The sequence below is a fragment of the Silurus aristotelis genome, assembly GCF_946808225.1.
Source record: "Silurus aristotelis genome assembly, chromosome: 12".
Taxonomy (NCBI): Eukaryota; Metazoa; Chordata; class Actinopteri; order Siluriformes; family Siluridae; genus Silurus; species Silurus aristotelis.
In genome coordinates this window covers 27380453-27401960 of record NC_139585.1, presented here as the reverse complement: position 1 = coordinate 27401960, position 21508 = coordinate 27380453, and the positions used below count along the sequence as shown (strand labels likewise).

Genomic DNA, 21508 nt, shown 5'->3' with positions numbered 1-21508 from the left:
GAAAGCTGACTCGTGTGTTTCACTTAAACTTACCCAAGTACTTGCAGGAGAGCAGAGATCGAGAGGAAAGGCTGAATTCAGGGAATCTGTCCAGGCGACAGAGGAAAGAGATAGCTCCTTACAACCTAATAATAATAATTCATAATCTCATAACATAAGTGAGAAAATATAAATCATATGATCTTGGAAAACCTTTAAAAAAGTGCAATAAGTAAATAAAAAAACAAAATAGTGACCATACAAATCAAGTTTTGACAAAAATGACTTTTTTTCATTAAAAATATGATTGTTATTGTAAAAATATGAATTTTCATATTCATAAGCATCTTTTAATGAAAAACCGGTAAAAATTATTAATTCTCCTATTTATAAGAATAATTTAATGAAAACCTGTAAAAAGTGCAAAATTCAATGAAAAACGTGAAATGATATCGTTTTTACAACTTATAATCATAAGCATCATTTCACAAAAAAATTGTTAAAAGTGCAATACGTAAATGAAAACTTTTACATGAAAAACCATGGTTTGACAGAATGATGACATTTTACATAAATATGCAATTAATTTGTAAGGTTTCATGATAACCATGTTTGGCAAAAATATGACTTTTTTCATATGAATATGATATAAATTAGTAAAATATGATTTTTTATACAAAGGTATAAATGAATAAAAAACTGTTTAAAAAAAAGGGAAATAATTTAATAAAGAAACGTGATATGACAGATGAAGTTTTTAAAATGTATTGTGAAAAATGTGACTTTTCATATTCATTAGCATCATTTAGCTAAAAACCATTAAAAGTGCAAAGATTCAGTGCGAAACGTGGTCAAACAATGGGTTGGAAAAAAACGACTTTTTAAATAAAAGAGGTTATGTTTTTTATTAAAATATAACATTTTCTAAAATGTATGTTATTAATTACCATTAAAATATGAGTAATTGTGAAAATATAAATCATATGATCATGGAAAACCTTTAAAAAAGTGCCATAAGTGAATACAAATCAAAAAAGTGACCATACAAATCATGTTTTGACACGAATATTACTTTTTCATTGCGTGTGATATGTGATAGATATTGTAAAAATAAGAATTTTATTTTTTATAAGCATTATTTAGTATAAAAAAAATAAAACAGTTTAACAGTGCAATATGTAGGCAAAAATCTTACAATAAAAACCATGGTCAAATCGGGCTTTTACAAGATATTGTGAAATTATGACTTTTCATATTCAAAAGCATTATTTCACTAAAAACTGTTGAAAGTGCAAATAATCATTGCAAAAAGTGATATGACAAGCAATGGTTTTAAAAAAATCTGACGTTCTTTTATAAAAAATGATTGCTTTAATAAAAATATTACATTTCATATTCATAACCATAATTTCATTAAAAAAATCGCTAACTTTTTTATAAAAATATGAGATATTGTGAAAATATGAATTTTCATATTCATAAGTATCATTTAACTCAAATGAAACGCAATGGTTTAAATTTCTTTTTTATACAAAATGGTTTTAATTAAAATATTAAATTTCATGTTCATAAATGTAATTTCATAAAAAAAATAACCTTTATCATAAAAAAATGAGTTATTGTGAAAGTATGAATTTTCATATTCATTAGGATAATTTCATTCAAAACTTTTAAAGGAAATTCAATAAGTACACGAATAAGTGACATGACAAAATATACTGAGACAGAAATATTAAGTTTTTCATAAAAACTTTGATTGTAAAAATATTAATTTTCTTATTCATAAGCATAATTAAATGAAAACCTGTCAAAAAGTGCAATCCGTGAACATAAACATTTTTACTTGACAAACCATGGTTTGCCAACAATATGGCTTTTTACATAAAATATGATCATCATTATTAAAATATGAATTTTCATATTCAGAAGCATATGTTTATGGAAAACCTTTAAAAAAAATTGCCATTAAGAAACAAAAAGGTGCCCATGCAAATCATGTTTTGACAAAATATGAAATTTTTATTGAAAATGTGATATTGTGGAAATATGAATTTTCATATTTATGAGCATCATTTAATTAAAAAACTTTAAAAAGTGCGATATGCAAGCAAAAACCGTATATTAAAAAACATCATCTAAGAAAAAAATATAACTTTTTTAAATAAAAATAATAAATGAATTGGTAAAATATCCGGCCGGGCTCAGCCATAAGGAGCGACGTGGGGCCGCCTTCCAGTGGGCTCACCACCTGCAGGAGGGACCGTAAGGGGCCGGTGCTAAGAGGATCGGGCAGCAGTCGAAGGCGGAGGCCTCGACAACCCGATCCCTGGACACGGAAGCTAGCTCTAGGGACGTGGAATGTCACCTCGCTGGCGGGGAAGGAGCCTGAGATTGTGCGTGAGGTTGAGAGGTTCCGACTAGAGATAGTCGGGATCACCTCTACGCACGGCCTGGGCTCTGGAACCACACTCCTCGAGAGAGGATGGACTCTTTACAACTCTGGAGCTGCACATGGTGAAAGGCGTCGGGCTGGTGTGGGTTTGCTTATAGCCCCCCAGCTCAGCCGCCATGTGTTGGAGTTTACCCCGGTGAACGAGAGGGTCGTTTCCCTGCGACTACGGGTAGGATAGGTCTCTCACTGTCGTGTGTGCCTACGGGCCAAACGGCAGTATAGAGTACCCGGCCTTCTTGGGGTCTCTGGGAGGGGTGCTGGACAGTGCTCCGACTGGGGACTCCGTCATTCTACTGGGAGACTTTAATGCACACGTGGGCAGCGACAGTGACACCTGGAGGGGCGTGATTGGGAGGAACGGCCCCCCTGATCTGAACCCGAGCGGTGTTCAGTTATTGGACTTCTGTGCTAGTTACAGTTTGTCCATAACGAACACCATGTTCAAGCATAAGGGTGTCCATCAGTACACGTGGCACCAGGACACCCTAGGCCGTAGGTCGATGATCGACTTTGTGGTCGTTTCATCTGACCTGCGGCCGTATGTCTTGGACACTCGGGTAAAGAGAGGGGCGGAGCTGTCAACTAATCACCACCTGGTGGTGAGTTGGATCCGATGGCGGGGGAGGAAGCTGGACAGACTCGGCAGACCCAAGCGTACTGTGAGGGTCTGCTGGGAACGTTTGGCCGAGCCTCCTGTCAGAGAGATCTTCAACTCCCACCTCCGGCGGCGCTTTGACCAGATCCCGAGGGAGGCCGGAGATATTGAGTCCGAGTGGACCATGTTCTCCACCTCCATTGTCGAAGCGGCCGCTCGGAGCTGTGGCAGTAAGGTCTCCGGTGCCTGTCGAGGCGGCAATCCCCGAACCCGGTGGTGGAAACCGAAAGTAAGGAATGCCGTCAAGCTGAAGAAGGAGTCCTACCGGGCCTGGTTGGCTTGTGGGACTCCTGAGGCAGCTGACGGGTACCGGCAGGCCAAGCGAACTGCAGCCCGGGTGGTTATCGAGGCAAAAACTCGGGCCTGGGAGGAGTTCGGTGAGGCCATGGAGAAGGACTATCGGCTGGCCTCGAAGAGATTCTGGCAAACCGTCCGGCGCCTCAGGAGGGGAAAGCAGTGCCCCACCAATGCTGTTTACAGTAGAGGTGGGGAGCTGTTGACCTCAACTGGGGATGTCGTTGGACGGTGGAAGGAATACTTCGAGGATCTCCTCAATCCCGCCGTCACGTCTTCCATTGAGGAAGCGGAGGCTGAGGGCTCAGAGGCGGACTCGTCCATCACCCAAGCTGAAGTCACCGAGGTAGTAAAGAAACTCCTCGGTGGCAAGGCACCGGGGGGTGGATGAGATCCGCCCTGAGTACCTCAAGTCTCTGGATGTTGTGGGGCTGTCTTGGCTGACACGCCTCTGCGGCATCGCGTGGCGATCGGGGACAGTGCCTCTGGAATGGCAGACCGGGGTGGTGGTCCCTCTTTTTAAGAAGGGGGACCGGAGGGTGTGTTCCAACTATAGGGGGATCACACTTCTCAGCCTACCTGGGAAAGTCTATGCCAGGGTACTGGAGAGGAGAATACGGCCGATAGTAGAACCTCGGATTCAGGAGGAACAATGTGGTTTTCGTCCAGGCCGTGGAACACTGGACCAGCTCTATACCCTCTACAGGGTGCAGGAGGGTTCATTGGAGTTTGCCCAACCAGTCCACATGTGCTTTGTGGATTTGGAAAAGGCATTTGACTGTGTCCCTCGCGGCGGCCTGTGGATTGTGCTCCGGGAGTATGGGATAGGGGGCCCTTTACTAAGGGCTGTCCGGTCCCTGTATGACCGAAGCGGGAGCTTGGTTCGCATTGCCGGCAGTAAGTCAGACTTGTTCCCGGTGCATGTTGGACTCCGGCAGGGCTGCCCTTTGTCACCGGTTCTATTTATAATTTTTATGGACAGAATTTCTAGGCGCAGCCAGGGGTCGGAGGGTGTCCGGTTTGGTGACGACACGATTTCGTCTTTGCTCTTTGCAGATGATGTTGTCGTGTTGGCTTCATCAGACCAGGGCCTTCAGCATGCACTGGGACGGTTTGCAGCTGAGTGTGAAGCGGCTGGGATGAGAATCAGCACCTCCAAATCCGAGGCCATGGTCCTCAGTCGGAAAAGGGTGGCTTGCCCACTTCAGGTTGGTGGGGAGTTCCTGCCGCAAGTGGAGGAGTTTAAGTATATTGGGGTTTTGTTCACGAGTGAGGGAAGGGTGGAACGGGAGATTGACAGACGGATCGGTGCAGCTTCTGCAGTAATGCGGTCGATGTACCGGTCTGTCGTGGTGAAGAAGGAGCTGAGCCGCAAGGCGAAACTCTCGATTTACCGGTCAATCTACGTTCCTACTCTCACCTATGGTCATGAGCTCTGGGTCATGACCGAAAGGACAAGATCCCAGATACAGGCGGCCGAAATGTGCTTTCTCCGCAGGGTGGCTGGGCGATCCCTTAGAGATAGGGTGAGAAGCTCAGTCACTCGGGAGGAGCTCAGAGTAGATCCGCTGCTCCTCCACATCGAGAGGGGTCAGCTGAGGTGGCTCGGGCATCTGTTCCGGATGCCTCCTGGACGCCTTCCTGGGAAGGTGTTCCGGGCGCGTCCCACTGGGAGGAGACCCCGGGGAAGACCTAGGACACGCTGGGGAGACTATGTCTCCCGGCTGGCCTGGGAACGCCCTGGTGTCCCCCCGGAAGAGCTGGAAGAAGTGTCTAGGGAGAGGGAAGTCTGGGCATCCTTGCTTAGACTGCTGCCCCCGCGACCCGGCATCGGATAAGCGGGAGAAGATGGATGGATGGATGGAATTGGTAAAATATACATTTTCATATTCATACAAATAATTTCACGAAAAACTGTTAAAAAGTGCAAATATGTATTGTATAATGTGATATGAAAAATCAAGTTTTTTACAAGTTGTTGTGAAAAATTTCACTTCATATTCATAAGCATCATTTAACTAAAAAACATTCAAAGTGCAAAAATTCTACGCAAAACGTGATGACAAACAATGGTTTGAATTTTTATAAAAAAAATGTAAATAAAATATTACATTTCATATTCACAATCATAATATTATAAAATAATATCCTTTACCATAAAAAAATTGTTGTTGTGATAATGTGAATTTTCAGCTTTTTAAGTCAGATTTATGTCAAGTTAATGTCAAAAAACTTAAGTGCAAGATGTAAATGAAGAATTTTACATGACAAACAGTGGTTTGAAAACAATATGACTTTTTTTTTATAAGAATATGACTGTTATTGGCAAAATATGAATTTTTATATTCATAAGCAAAATTTCATTAAAAACTGTTCAAATGTGTAATAAGTAAATGAAAAATGTGTCATGAGAAATTATTGTTAGACAAAAATATGCCTTTTTTCTTTAAAAAAATAGATATTTATTTCAAAAATTAAAAATGTATTCATAAGCATAATATCATAAATAAAGGTAAAAAAAGAATTGATATTACATAAAAGAAAAAATATTTTTAAAACATGAATTTTGATAATTATAATTTAATAGAAAATCATTAAATATTGCAATAAGAACAAAAAACAATAAACTGACAATTTATTTTTGGACATAAATAACCCTTTCATGTATAAAAGAGTTATTGATTTATTATATTCAAAATCATAGTTTATTTTTATATAAAACAAACTTTAAAAATTGCAATAAGTGAACAACAAAGGTGACATGACAAATCACGATTTGACAAAAATATGCGTTTATAGAAAAAATATGAAAATTATGAAAATATAAATTTACATATTAATAAATGTAATTTCATGAAAATGTATATAAAAAAAAACAGAAGGAAAAGAAAAACGACCAAAATCTAAAATTTTTGATATTAATATATTAGTTAATGCAAAAAAAAAGGGTTAGAAAGTCATAATTAATAAAAAAAACCCGAACCAACAACACATATTTGGCAAATTATTCTACATGCTGTCAAGAATGAGCTTCTTAGCTGCTGAAAATGCGAGTTTGCAAGTTTTAGCCTTCTAGGACGAGGAGAAAGCGATTTTTCAACTCAAGCGTATTTCCACATAAAGCAGGCACATGCCCATGACAAATTTACATGTTTATAATGAAATATGGTATAGCAAATTATTTTATGACCAGAATGTGACATTTTCAGATAAATATTAGAGTTTTTAGAAAAATATGAATTTTCATGAATCATAATTTCATAAAAAATAATATGTTAACCTTTACCATGAAAATTGAGTAATTGTAAAAATATAAATCATATGATCATGGAAAACCTTCAAAAAGTGCCATAAGTGAAGGAAAAACAAAAAAGTACAAATCACGTTTTGACAAAAATATGACTTTTCATAAAAAATTTGATAGTTATTGTGAAAATACAAACTTTCATATTCATAAGCACCATTTAATTAAAAACTGTTAAAAAGTGCAAAAATTCAATGATAAACGTGAAATGATCAAGTTTGGCGACAGAAAACGTAACCATTAAGCCTTCTTCTCAGCCGCATTCAGCTGTAGTAGTGCTGCATGATCTGCTAGACTTTATTGACTTAGATGGTTTTGACGAAACACACTATTGCCTTAAACACATTGAACAAGAGACCTCTTGTAAGCCCGATCTTTTAGATACGGCCTGGAAGAGGGGGATTGCCTATATGTAGATGGATCGTGTTCAAACCCTCTGATGTGTATTTATGTGGATATGCGGTTGTAAGATTACCTGATAAAATAGTTTAAGATAAACCATTACCATACACATCTGCACAAGCTGCAGAGTTGGTTGCACTTACAAGAGCATGTCAGTTGTCTGAAGGTAAAGTAGCTAATATATACACTGATTCTAAGTATGCTTATGGTGTTGTGCATGATTTTGCCGAAACATGGAAGCAAAGACACTTTAAAACAGCTGATGGAAAGCCCATACCACATTTTAATCTCATAGGCAATTTAATCCCTAAATGCTGTTCAACTCCCTGAAAGTGGCCATAGTTAAGGTTAAAGGACATGCCGCAGGTGATTCAGAGGAAATTCGGGGAAACACGGATAAAGTAGCTACGGAAGCAGCAAAACAACCAGTAGATTTGGACACAGTACATACAAATCCTGAGTTCCCAATGATTACACATATCTCCAATATACCAGATATTGGCCTAAAAAATACTTCAGAGTCAACCTACTGATGAGGACATAAAGTATTGGGCTTCAAAACTATGTAAATCAGATTCTGCTGGTATCATTAGACATGTAGATGGAAAAATTGCTCTGCCTAAACTAGCTTTAATAGTGTTGGTGCAGCATTACCATGGGATGTTACACATTAGCATAGCTAAAGTCATACAGGCTATAAACTTGATATACTGTCTTGCTGACGTAGCTAAAACAACCAAGCTAGTGTTGGATTCATGATTGACTTGTGCCAAAACTATCATAAATTGACCTGTACGACATGATGTGCTTACTTTTCCTGAGCAACCATTCCAACACCTACAGATAGATTTCACACATTCTTTCAAAATTCTAATGGGCCGACCTTTCCCGACCCCATGGGTCAGGGAACGCACTGGCATTTCTTCCTTAGGTAACCTGGAAATGATGGTGGACAACTACGTTTCTGCCCTGGTTCAAAAATGTAATTCTATTAGTGCTGATGTCTCACTAACTCTTCCTCTGCCCACAGAAACACCAACACACCTTTTTTTTTGCCTAATCAGCAGGTCCTGATACGAAGTCTGAAGCCTACCAAGGTCGGTGAGTCGAAGTGTCTGGATCCAGCGACCAATTAGTGCACATATTAAGGGGGTGCTGTTTTGATCCTGCTTGCATGTATCCACTGTGGCTGATAATCAGTCATAACTTCAGCTGTAACCAGAACTGAAGTTATGACTGATTATCAGCCATAGTGGATACATACAAGCAGGATTAAAACAGCACCCCCTTAATCTTTGCACTAATTGGTCTGTTGGCCTAAGAAGCCTACCTAAGTGAGTATTCAGGGCTGAAATAGTTGAGAGCCCATGTAAAGATCCTTTTTTTTATAGTAGAAAGGAGGCCACTTCCGGGGTCTGACTCACTCGACTGTTTTGTTTAGCTTACCCTGATACCTGCTCTAGGTCTTAATTCTATAACTATATGTGCATAGTTGTAATTACACTACGAATTTTCCTTATTGTCTTTGAACACATCATTTAGAGAGAAGAAACTGCTACGTATACCTGATTGTACTGCTTATAGACGTATTGAACAAGCACTGAGAAACAATTTTCTCATGATGTCTTGAAGAACGTGAAATAACTGCTGACAAAGTTTTTGGAGAAGATTAAGAATTTGTTTACGAGTGTTGAACACTACTTTGTTTTAGGATTGATTTTTGTATTGATTGTTGTAATTGTACTTTGTATGTTGCCATGTTTGATGACGATGGTAAGAAAGGCCATAAAGGCCTCGATTGGAGTGGTAATGATGAAGGATTATATTCAATTCAATTCATTTTTATTTGTATAGAGCTTTTAACAATGAACACTGTCTCAAAGCAGCTTTACACAGATAATGTGGTGATTAAAAGTGAATATGTTCTTTATAAGTAAGTTTGTCCCTGATGAGCAAGCCGGTGGCAAATGAAATGAAATCTGTTGTTTTTGTTTTGTTATTATCTTTTCATTTGCAGTTTATATCACCGATCCTGCAAAACCAAGTTTTTACAGGTTATTGTGAAAATATGAATTTTCATATTCAAAAGCATCATTTCACGAAGAATTGTTAAAAGTGCAATCAATGAACGAAAAAGGTTTCATGATATACCATGTTTTGACATAACAATGAATTTTCCCTTATAAATATGAAATGAATAGGTAGACTAAATGTAAACCTTTTACAAGTTATTGTGAAATTGTGAAGACTTTTCATATTTATAAGCATTATTAACTAAACCATTGAAAGTGAAAATATTCATCGCAAAAAGTGATGACAAACAATGGTTTGAAAGAAATCTGATTTTCTTTTATAAAAAAAGAAAATTGATTGTTTTTATTTAAATATTACATTTTATACTCATAACCATAATTTCACTAAGAAATACAGGAAGGCTATTCAGTCTGATCCAGCTCTAGTTCTTTAGTTGTGTAGCTGGTACAAGGAAACAAACATGCAAGCATCTCTTTTTAGTAAGCCTTTTCACTTGTGCTAGTCAAGAGACTTTTCCTGATTTGGACACACAACTGCAGGCCCATGCCAGTATGTTGATTCTGAGGCATAAGTATAGCATTTCTGCAAAGCCTCAAAAAACTGTAGAAAGCTTATTTGGAAGAGCAGCATCAAAACCATGTATCATGACAAGCATATGTGACTGCTGCACCTTCTCATTTTATAACAAATGTGCTTGTCTTCTGCAAGCTAAGGGAGTTTTCAATGAGGTGACTGAGACAAAGTCAAATAGTGCTATGAACATTTCAGGAGAGCTGATACACAATGAAATTGAGAATGAAAGGCTAGATTAAATTAGGCATCACACCACTATCACAAAATTGGAAAGGGTATTAAAGGTTCTACAGACGTGGGAGAACATTCCTGAGGATATTGCCCAAAAAGTGAATGAACTAGAAGTGCAAACTAAAAAAGAAAGTATGAACATTAAAGGATTTGGGAGACTTTGTGATGCAGACAAGTCACTTAAAATACGTCCACTGTTTGCAAACAGAAAAAGATAGACAGACAGAAAAACCCCAGAAACAATGACAGATGTCACATTTAGTTTTCCTGTTAAGTCAAATAGAAAACACAAAGCTAACAGTGTCCAAAAAAACAAAATCAATTAAGGGTTAAGAGAAACGTTTTATTAAAGTGCATGTTTTTGAACATTTTGAACATTGTACATATTGTCAATCAGCCAATAATAAAACAAAAAACATTGTATTTTGTGTCTAAAATAAAATAAAAATCTAATTGTGATCAAGAACCTTTCTGTTTTTATTTGCAAATCTGATCCAAGTATATGTGCCACTTACTGAAGCAGATTATCTCATACAGTCCGCTTAAAAGGATAAAAACATTGCTGCTGTAGGCCCAAAGCGGTGAGTGACCAAATCCAGCTCTGATTTAGGGCCAAGGTTTTGTAGATTAATCTTCATTTGTTCAATGCTCCTCCTGCCAAAAAACAAAGCACAATATTCATGTTACTTAAACGACATATAGAGCTGCTAACCGATATGCTATCGGTTGTCTGTTTTAAATCACAAACGACATTACACTTTCACTCTCTTGCTGATTAATTGACTTTTTGAAAAGGTTTATAAAACGGTAAGTAAAAGCTCTAAGTAAATCACTGTTTGTACACTTTAAGTAAATCTGGCCCTTAAAAGCAACTTTTGGACATCCAAGATGCCCAGTCTTTAAAATGTATTTAAATGTTTAGCAGATGCAGATGGGTTTCTCATTATTTTTCAAAAGATACGGATGTCAGACTAAACAAGATATTTATTGCTTATTGTTTCATCTTAATTAACTCCAAAATAGTAATTTTTTTCTTAGAAAATAAATAGAGGTACAGCCACCAATATATTAGAAGATATGATTCCAAATAAAGAGATAACCTACAGTGTTGCTGGGATGTCCTCTTCAGGAATCCCTGAGAGTAGTTTGTCTTTTGGCACATGTTTGGCCAGTGCCATTCCAAACCCCTTGGTAACATCTTCCGCCTCTCCCTCTGTTAAAGTGCTGAATATTGTCACCTTTGTCTTTGCCTTTCTAGGCTGCTGAAGCACTTTGGGTGGAACTTTTTTTTTGCCAACCTACGCATAAACAATTACAGTGTCACAGATGCAAAGCACATTAACAGGGTTTTCTAAATAACAGTATTCTGTGAATAGCCATGTGGGGCATTGTGGCAAACTGTGTATGATTTGCTATAACTACTAATCCAAGATCATGCACCTTGCATAAAAAAATGACAGTGAAGATATTTATGCTTCTTAATTGGTGGCCCTTTTAATTTTTCACTACCGATTATAAATTATTTTGCATTTTATATGTAAATGTATGTAATACAAACCCTTATCAACATTCGGAACATGTTTGTAGACATGTTTTCTCCTTTGACCCTCCTCCTCAACTCATCTTCATCTACCTGGTAGGTCTTTCCTTGTGCTGTTAGCCTCCCTAAAACTTTGTACACTTTCTTTTCTTTTTCCTGCACTCCCACTTTTTACTCATCTTCCCTATTTCGTTCTCCATTGTGCTTATGCTTCTCTTCCTCCTTGTCTTTCTCTGTCTCTCCCTCACAGCAACAGGCCAAAGTTTTTCCTATGGCCTCCAACATGGATATAACAGTGTCCTCGGTTCCAAAATAAGTCAGAAACCATGTCAACATTACAGGTTAACAAAGTGGAAAGCTAAACAACACTTGTTTCTAAGCAAACAATACTTGTTTCTAACAAATAAACTAAACTTAGGCACTGCTTTGACATTATCTGAACATTATTGCAGCATGCTAAACTAGATAAATGTTCATATTGAATCAGAACGCATGTAAGAATTAGAAAAATGACCCTGTTGTAGTGCAGACCCTTCAGCAGATCCAGTGGGCTTGACTAACAGGTCTGGGTCAGCTGAGTTAAACACAAGACATAAATGTAAGAGATAACCTAAATGATAAAACGTCATCATGACTAGTGCATTGATACAACCAGTCAATAACTAAACAGTAACCTGAACGTGGTGCGGTGTCTGATGCAGGCAAAGACATTTTGGCCAATTGGTTGCTGTCATCTGATACAGAAAAATCATGTGATATAGAAAGTCATGAACAAAATTTTGAACCATGTATACCCTCATTGTATGTGGACTGATAACAAAACAAAGGAGAATGCTTATGGTGATGAGTCAATTCAAATAAAATGTACTATCTTGACATTTGTAGCACATGGGTGTTGCTGCACACTCTACATGCAGCACTGCCCCACAGGAACATGCCGTCTGTTAATACACAAGCCAGGTCCTTGTCTATATATATATATATATATATATATATATTGGTCATGCCTGTTGGTGTATGATCTTGTATATGCTTTTTGTGCATGTATTCATATGCATATAACCGCACTTACTTATATTTATATTTATCTATATATTTATATATATATATATATATATATATATATATATATATATATATATATATATATATATATATATATATATATATAATATCTTGGTCATGCCTGTTGGTGTATGATCTGTATATGCTTTTTGTGCATGTATTCATATGCATATAACCGCACTTACTTTCTTTTTTCCTGAAACATTTTTGCCACAAATTCCACATTTTTTGGTTCAATCTGTAAATACACATGTAAAAAATTATTTCTTTATATTTTATATTTTCTTTATATAGCCTCAGGAGCATGTTTAACTAGACAATGGAGAGTGTGAGAGAGTTTGAGAGAGTGTGAGAGAGAGAGAGAGAGAGAGAGAGAGAGGAGGGGTGACAGGAAGAGAAGGATATGGATTATTAAGTGTCTTTATTGTTGTATGAAAGTTAATATTACTGTGCAGTTTGGACTCCTGCAAGACTCGCTATGGCAGCATAACTGGAAGGGAGAACCAGAAGGTAACACCAACATGAGGGATCTCTGGGATAAGAGACGACCCACCACACCACCGTCAACAAACCTGAGTGAACGTGTGAGAGTGAGGGGACAACAGCATACAAATATCCCAGTTCACCAAACACTCTATATCCATGCTCCCTCCAGATCTGCCCCTTTACCTAAGAAAAAAATCTACTGATAAAATGCTTGACTAAATAAATAGTTAATAAATAGTTATATAATAATAGTTAAATAAATAGCGGTTTTCAACCGCGACTTGAACACTGAGACTGTGTCTGATTCCCGAACACTGATTGGAAGGTTGTTCCATAACTGTGGGGCTTTTTTTTTTTTTTTTTATAATTCAACTTTTTTATTGTTCAACAGTCCAAACTTCACATCAACACGGCATTTAATAATCCTCCTTGCTATTACACATTCAGCCACTAGTCACTATCAGTGGAATACAATTGTAGTTAATTACAATTACAGTTATAAGCACATGAAAATTAACCAGCTGTTGATCAGTCCCACTTATTTTTATATGTTGCCAGAAATGATCCCATGTTTTCTTCATGCCTCCCTCACTATGCAATCTCCCCAACTCCCCAATCTTAACTAGAGTAAACACATTCTTTGCTTTGTTGGGTACCACCGATTTATCTCCCAGAAGGCATAGTCGTGGTTCCACAGGTATGTTACATCCAATCCACTCTTGCCATACGCCCAGAATTTTACACCAAAATGGGTGAACTAAGGACCATTCCCAAATCATATGCAAATAAGTACCCTCTTTTTCCTTACATTTCCAGCACAGATTATTTTCCGCTATACCCATTCTGTAAAGCCTGGATGGTGTATAATAATATCTATGTACTACTTTGTAATGAATGAACCTCCCTCTAGCTTCCCTTATGTTCTTACCCACATTAGATATAATGTTCAGCCAATCGTTTTCATGGATATCTATCGCCAAGTCCTTTTGCCAAATAGTCCTCAGGTTCTCACAGGTATCTGCATTTACATTAAGCATTTGTAACACATAGAAGCAGTCTGAACTACATGCGGCAACTGAAGATAGGTATAAACAGGGTTATTACTTGTATTAGATCTGCTCTTGACACAGTGTCTAATCTGCAGATACTTCCAAAAATTTCCTTGACCCCCAATATTATATTTTCCCACCAATTCAGAGTATGACATAAAAACACCATTTTCATACAGATCACCAATCACAGTTACCCCTTTAAGATGCCATTGTTTCCAAAACACACTTGCTTTACCTATGCAAATTTTAGGATTCCTCCATAGTGATGCATACGACTGACTATAATGTGATGTCCTGCACAGTTTATGAATTTTGTCCAAACATCCAAACATGTCTTGAGTGCATTGTCACTGGATTTGAGTCCCATTTAGCTCCATAGCATTGTGAAAGAACGTTAATGGGATGAAATGGTGAGGCCAGTTTCTGTTCTATCTTGATCCAGTCCAACTCAGAATCTGTCTTGTCCCAATGCTTAGCCAGCTTGGCCATTTCAAAAGAAAGGTTATACAGTCTCACATCAGGTAATGCAAGACCCCCCTTATCCCTTGGGGAAGTCAATTTACTCATTCTAATCCTCAGTCTTTTTCCATCCCATAAAAAGTCCTTGATAATTTTGTCATATCTTTTGAAGATACGGTCTGGAATGTTAACAGGTATCATCATGGATATATAATTGAACTGCGGAGCAATAACCATTTTGACAACATTGACTTTACCCCACAAAGAGAGTTTCAGATGTTCCCACTTGTCCACATTGTGCTTTATCTTTGACAGCAGCGGCTAATAATTCAACATCATTATATCCTCCAAGTTCTGTGTTAGTTTAACCCCAAGGTATGTCATACCTTTAGGAACCCATTTAAAACCAAATTGGGTCACTGTATGGGAGTGACAGGTTCTAGATATTGACATAGCCTCAGACTTCACCCAATTTATTTTGTATCCCGACACTCTTGAATATAATTGTATAACACTCATTAATGGAGGTAGAGATTTGAGAGGATCACGAGATAACAACATAATATCATCCGCATATAACATCAACTTGTGCTTCCCCCCCCCCCCCCCTTACTCCCATACTCCCATAATGTTTGGGTCTGCCCTGATCATAAGGGTCCAAAACCATCGTGATTAATAACAGAGACAGTGGACATCCCTGACGAGTACCTCTTGAAATTGTAAAAAATGAGGAAGTCACGCCATTTGTCATCACTGCTGCTCTAGGATTCTTATATAATAAACCAATCCAGGACCTATATATATATGACCAAGCCCAAAATTCGACAAGGCTGCGGCCAAAAAGCCCCATTCAACCCTGTCGAAAGCCTTTTCTGCATCCAAGGATATAGCCACGATCGGGGTGTTTTCTAAAGAATTTAGCCACATTAGATGAATTAGCCTTCTCACATTATCGGCTGATGACCTTCCCTTAATGAAGCCCACCTGGTCCTTATAGATTATACTCGGAAGAACCTTCTCTAACTGTGACGCCAAAATTCTCGCCAACACCTTACAGTCCACATTGATAAGACTTACTGGTCTAAAATTAGCCGGATCAGCCGGATTAGCCGGATCAGCCCTATCTTTCTTAGGTATCAGTGTTATAAATGCCTCCATGAAAGTACCAGGCAATTCTCCAGTCTCAAACGCCTTTATATAGACTTCTTTTAGGATTGGAGCCACTATATCAACATATTTCCTATAATATTCAGCTGGAAACCCGTCCGCCCCTGGTGACTTACCAGAGTTCATAGAGGTATTGCAGCTTTGACCTCCTCTTCAGTAATAGGAAGGTCTAGAGACTCAGATTGCAATGTATCTAACTTAGGTAACTTTATATTAGAAAAGAACTGTTCCAGTTCTTCTCCATCTAGACCACCTGAAGATGTATATAAATGTTCATAAAAATTACGAAAGACCTCATTAATTTCTTTCATCAATTGTCTGGACAGGAGCTTGCCTGCTTTTTCCCCGCCTTCATAAAACCTGGTCCACAGCCTAAATAGTGCATATTCGGCTTTTCTATTATATACATCGTGTAACTGAAATTTATATTTACAAATATCCTGATATAAATTATTAGAGTAGTGTCTAGCCAGCTCCTTCTCCAAGGTACAAATTGTTGCTTCCAAGTTCTTAACCAAGTCTCTTTCCTTATTCTTCTTTCTAGCTGCCCGTGCAATCAGTTTCCCCTAATGTATGCCTTTGAGGCCTCCCATACAGATGCCAACCTATCAGTGCTTTCCACGTTCAATTAAAAAAGGAGGTCAGATCTTCAGCCAACAATTTGCTAAACTCCTCGTCTTGCAATAATGCAGTATTCAATCGCCATCTTCCCCTTCTACCAGCTTCAATATTTAGAGCTATATCCAATTCCACAGCCACATGGTCTGACAATACTATTGCTCCAATCTTACAATTTACAACCTGATCAGTGATAGAATTTGAAAGTAAGAAGAAATCTATCCTAGAGTGGGATTTATGGCAATGAGAATAGAAAGTATATTCTCTTTCCTTTGGATTGACCAGACGCCAAATATCAATCAACCCAATATCCTCTGTTAGCATATGAAGGGCAGCCCTATCCCTTGGCATAGAAGATCCCTGATATTTACTCTTATCCAAAACCCCATTCATAACCTGATTAAAGTCCCCAGCCAAAATTATTTGCCCCCCTTTTTTACCAAGAATTTAGTTTACTTTATGAACAAAACCCGGATCTGCCTTATTGGGGGCATATACATTGCATAAAATCACTTTTACTCCATTAATGAGGGTTTCTATACAAATAATCCTACCCATATCGTCTTTAGTTTCTGTTAACATTACGAAATTCAGCCTCTTATGTATTAGGATCATTACCCCATTTTGTTTGCTCGAAAATGATGAATGAAATACATGCCCCAGCCAGTCTCGTTTCAATTTGAGCGCTTCGTTATCCGTTAAATGACTCTCTTGCACAAAAGCAACATCTACATGTTTATGTTTGAGATACGACAGAACCTTTTTCTTTTAATTGGACTTCCACAACCGTTAATATTCCATGTTATAAACCTGATGTGACTACCTATACGCGATATAAATTAATCGCACGTTTCGGTGCGTGTAACCAGATATGTTGGATGACTGCCCCCTATCGGGGAATGGTATACTAATCCGTGATGTACATTTACTCAAACTTAGCAAACGACAGTTGAACATATCAAACACCAAAACTTCCAGCAGCAAAACGCTATTTCTCCCCAGAAAGTAACAAATTAGCAAACCCCCTACCCAAAGCTTAACAACAAACAAAATAAAAAGAAGAGAAAACAAAAAACGAACGGCCATACCAAACAACGAGGACCGTCCTATCCAAACAACACGAGATTGCGGTCCGTGAGGTGCCGAATCAGCTATCCAGCCCTGCCTTGGCTGTCAAAACTGTTCCGAGACAGCACCACTATCCGGCTCACCCGCCCACCCACCGCACCTGACCTGTCTCGACCAAAATGGCGGCGCGTGCACAACGAGAGGCCCAGCGTCTCTCCAGATTTTGCGATTTAGTAGCAATTTCTCCATCAACAGGAAGTTTATTCACGCAGAACAGGCTTGCACACATCTCATACAGCCGAGAAGCATTACTAGACATCGGCAACACTCACAGATATGGACTTTCAACGGACTTTGAACTCCCTCGGGAAATCGCCCGAACACCGCGGACTGCTGATCCAGCTCGGCCGGCAGCGAGACCACAGTGCCGGCAGCGAGACCGTAAACAAAGGCATCAGGGCTATGCTAAGGCTAAACCCGCATCAACCATCGATTCCAAGCGTCTTCCCTGCCAATGTACGGTCTCTTGCTAATAAAATGGATGAGTTGCTGCCCCGGATATCATCACACAAACGGATTAAGGAATGTAATGTCATGATTTTTACGGAAACATGGCTCAACAACAACATTCCCAGCAGCGCCATTAAGCTCGGGGGTCGCAGCGTTTATCGGGCGGACAGGACGGCAGAGGACTCTGGTAAGCGCAGAGGTGGAGGTCTGTGCATTTATGTTAACAACTCATGGTGCACGGACTCTACTGTTACTGAAAGTCATTGCTCTGTTCATTTAGAGTATTTGATGATTAAGTGTAGACCCTTTTATTTACCGAGAGAATTCTCAGCCATTGTTGTGACTGCAGTGTACATTCCACCGGATGCCAATGCTAAGCTAGCTATGGAGGAACTGCATGCAGCTATCAGCAAACAGCAGTCTACACATCCGGAAGGAGCCATCATTGTTGCTGGAGATTTCAATCACTCCAACCTGAAATCTGTTCTACCAAAATTTAACTGCAATGTCTCCTGGGGGGTATTCCAGAAAGCTTGGTTAACTTACGATTTGATAAATCATAACCTCTGGGTTGATTTACCCCAAACAGGCATACCATGAGTATGTCGGTTCCAAAACACCTGAGAAGAGTTAGTTTAATCAACCTCCAACTGGTTACCCAGAGGTAATTCGCGTGCACGGTGCATATATAAAGACATTTTCAATGGATCGCCGATTTCACGAGTCACCATGGAAACTCAAAGCGGAAAAAAGAGAGTAGCGTAGTTCACAGAGGCAGAGTTGGAGGTTTTAATGCACTCTTATGAGGAGTTTAAGCCAATAATATTAAAAAGAAGCAATACAGCTGCATCGGCTAAAGCAAGACAGTTGGCTTGGCAAAAAATAACGGACAGAGTAAATGCGTGAGTGTATTAAATTACAAATTTGGTATTGGCTCCCGTTTTATTATAATGCAAAATAATGAAGTATGACTTATACATCCTTTTGAATATTATATCACTATCGTGAAAGCGTTTACTTTTCCTGCCATTTATTTCTTTAGTTTAAAATAATAATGTATATTCCTTATTTAATAAGGTGTAATCCTTCTGGAGCCTATATATATATTGGCCTCTAAAATCTGTAGGTGTTCCTCTGGGCCATCTTCCTCAATACAAGAAGGGTGGCTCTCTCCTCTTATAGTGGCAATATTGTGAAGCACAACACAAGCCACTATAATGTTGCATGCCCTCTCTGGACTAACGCCCACGCAGACACTAAAACCGAGATTTGAGGATCCCTATAGTCATCTCCACCTTGGCCCGTGTTCGGCTGTGAGCCAGGTTAAACCGTGTCTGTGGTCCAGGCTCGGGTTCAGGGTAGGGTCATTAAATAGGGCAGACAAGGGTATCCTCTGTCCCCCAGCAAGTAACCATTGTACTGTCCTGTAATGATTGAAGTGTAAAACACAAATATAGTAAAAAGGAAGAAAAAAAAACCAATTGTATAAAGTAAAACATACCCTGCTGAAATGTCTGGCATAATGATGACTCGCGGAACATTCTGGCATCATGCACAGATCCTGGCCATTTTGCCTCGACATTGGTAATGATTTGGGTTGCCTCACATATTACCTAGTTAGTGGAAAAAGTAATGACTTTAATAATTTTAAGAATGGAAAAAAATTAAGTTGTTACCTGCACATTGATACTATGAATTGATTTCCTATTAACATAGTCTCCCTCATTTATTGGTGGAGCTTTAATAGGAATGTGAGTGCCATCAATGCACCCAATTACATTTGGAAACCCTGAAACAGAAAGTTATGGAAGTATAAAGTGTGTGTGTGTGCGCATAATGAATATATATATATATATATATATATATATATATATATATATATATATATATATATATATATATATATATATATATATATATCCAGTCAATCACAGACTACAAACCTACAGCTCAACCAACCAGCAGTGCCTTCCAACCGAACGAACTTAATCACTTTTTTGCTCGTTTTGACCAAAGCACAGGACATTTTACACCAACCACGGACTCTGCTACTGCTTACAGCCCACTTTCACTCTCAACAACGGACGTCTATTCAGTGTTTAGCAGAGTGGATGCACGCAAGGCAGCTGGCCCGGATGGCATACCGGGACATGTTCTCAGAGCATGCGCTGGACAACTGGCACAGGTTTTTACTGACATTTTCAACCTGTCACTGGCCCAAGCCACGGTACCAACATGCCTGAAGACCACTACTATCATACCAGTGCCTAAGCACTCAGCTGCTGAATGCCTGAATGACTTTCGCACAGTTGCACTCACCCCCATTGCTATGAAGTGCTTTGAGAAACTGGTCCTAAATCACCTCACTGCGGGCCTACCACCTACACTGGACCCACACAAGTATGCCTATCGCCCAAACAGGTCAACTGAGGATGCAGTTTCCACAGCTCTTCATTCTGCTCTCACCCACCTGGATAAGAGCAACACATACATCAGAATGCTGTTCATTGACTTTAGCTCTGCATTCAATACAGTCCTCCACACTGTACTGATCACTAAGCTCAGTGAACTGGGTATCTGCACCTCCACTTGCAGATGGATTCTGGACTTTCTCACCAACAGACCTCAATCTGTCAGGTTGGGAAACCAGGTATCCTTAACCCTCATTCTGAACACTGGCATACCGCAGGGCTGTGTTCTGAGCCCACTGCTCTACTCCCTGTTCACCCACGATTGTGCTCCTCTGTATAAATCCAACATCTTCATCAAGTATGCAGATGACACCACCGTGGTCGGCCAGATCAAAAACAACGACGAATCGGCCTACAGGGAAGAGATCCGTAATCTGGCAGCATGGTGTGCCACCAACAACCTGACTCTCAACGCCACAAAGACCAAAGGGCTCATTGTGGACTTCCAGAAATCCAACAGCGGGAGCCATCTACCAGTCAACATCAATGGAACCGAGGTAGAGCGAGTCTCCAGCTTTAAGTTCCTGGGAGTTCACATCTCTGAGGATCTGTCCTGGCAGCAGAACACATCAGCTCTGGTAAAAAAAAAGCACAACAACGCCTGTACTTCTTGAGAAGTCTCAAGAAATCTCACCTGTCCCCGGGGATTTTAACGAGTTTCTACCGCTGCATCATTGAAAGCATCCTGACCAACTCCATCACTGTATGGTACGGAGGCTCCACTGTGTGTGAACGTAAAGCACTGCAAAGGGTGGTCAAAACCGCCCAACGCATCACTGGCACCCAACTACCTGCCATTGAACACCTTCACCACAGCAGATGTCTGCACAGAGCTCGCAACATCATCAAGGACTCTTCACATCCCAGTCATAAACTGTTTAACCTCCTTCCATCACGAAGGAGATACAGAAACTTGCGCACCAGAACCAGCAGGTTCAGGGACAGCTTTTTTCCATCCACCATCACATTACTGAACTCAACACTACACCGCTAAATCACTACAAAACAAACACAAACAAAAGACTGTATATAACCTCTGTACAATACATGTACATACTACATATTATATCTTTTTCACTCCTCAGTACATCTGCACTTTTTATATCTGTATGTATCTTTATCATTACTGTACATTCTGCCCAACATTT

The 21508-nt window shown here is 39.2% G+C and overlaps 2 long non-coding RNA genes across 2 annotated transcripts; both read right to left on the bottom strand.

Annotated features, from left to right (window-relative positions):
- Nucleotides 1–10246: 10246 nt before the first annotated feature.
- LOC310734802 lies at nucleotides 10247–11277 on the bottom strand. The gene is made up of 2 exons (XR_014536144.1): nucleotides 11029–11277; nucleotides 10247–10578 (listed from the first exon to the last, which is right to left on the bottom strand). It is a non-coding gene; the product is annotated as an uncharacterized lncRNA (long non-coding RNA).
- A 7721-nt stretch (nucleotides 11278–18998) lies between these two features.
- LOC310734844 lies at nucleotides 18999–19705 on the bottom strand. The gene is made up of 4 exons (XR_014536159.1): nucleotides 19566–19705; nucleotides 19391–19502; nucleotides 19129–19313; nucleotides 18999–19023 (listed from the first exon to the last, which is right to left on the bottom strand). It is a non-coding gene; the product is annotated as an uncharacterized lncRNA (long non-coding RNA).
- Nucleotides 19706–21508: the final 1803 nt, after the last annotated feature.